The following is a 1,035-nucleotide window of genomic DNA, read 5'->3' on the forward strand; positions in this document are numbered from 1 at the left end:
TGTTAGGATATAAAGATCTCATTCATATGCAAATATATAATATAAATACATACATAGAGCACAGTCACATACCCTACATTTTTATTTCATACAAAGGAAACTCGCCCCTGACAACCTTGGAAGGCAGAGTAAGTGAATCGTGGTTTCAGATAACACCATGGCAGTTTGAGTAACATCCAAGCATGCTGCTGAAACTGATGGTTTTGAAAGAGCTGTAGAAATGATGCAAAACTTTGGTTTCATACACTGGAGAAGGGAATGGCAATCCACTCCAATATTCTTGCCTGAAGAATTCCATGGACAGAGGAGTCTGGCAGGGTACAGTCCATGGGGTCGCAAAGAGTTGGACACGACTGAGCGACTGACACAGTGCCTAAGAATGGTGCCTGCACGTGCATGAAAATGTAACCATTGCTGCCGCAGAGGCTGCTGGAGCTGTCTGCAAATGCCTCTCTTGGCCAGCATACGTATACATATGTATTCATATGTATTCACTACTTGAAGTGCATGAAAACGTAACCATTGCTGCCGCAGAGGCTACTGGAGCTGTCTGCAAATGCCTCTCTTGGCCAGCATACTTATTCATATGTATTCACTACTTGAAACATTTCATTCATGTCTTACAGGTGGGATAGATCAATCAAAAGTTGGGTGTCAGTTTGCTAGAGTTAGTGTTTGGTTTTATAAAAAAATCTACTCATGTTTTTAAAGTATTTAAATCTGTAGAGCCACCATTATGGAAAGCTCAGTAATGCTAACAATAATTTTATAATATACCGTCAATGCAGTGCAATATGTTCCTATTTACTGTAAGGGGCAGTAGAGGCATCATAGTTATGCTTCGGCGGGGTGGGGGGGTGGGGGGGTGGGGATACTCCCACCCGATCACAGTAAACTGTGGAGAATTCTGAAAGAGATGGGAATACCAGACCACCTGACCTGCCTCTTGAGAAACCTATATACAGGTCAGGAAGCAACAGTCAGAACTCTACCTGGAACAACAGACTGGTTCCAAATAGGAAAAGGAGTGCGTCA

This window comes from Moschus berezovskii, chromosome 8, assembly GCF_049115385.1.
Source record: "Moschus berezovskii isolate FMDL1 chromosome 8, NW_MosBer_1.0, whole genome shotgun sequence".
NCBI classification, from domain to species: domain Eukaryota; kingdom Metazoa; phylum Chordata; class Mammalia; order Artiodactyla; family Moschidae; genus Moschus; species Moschus berezovskii.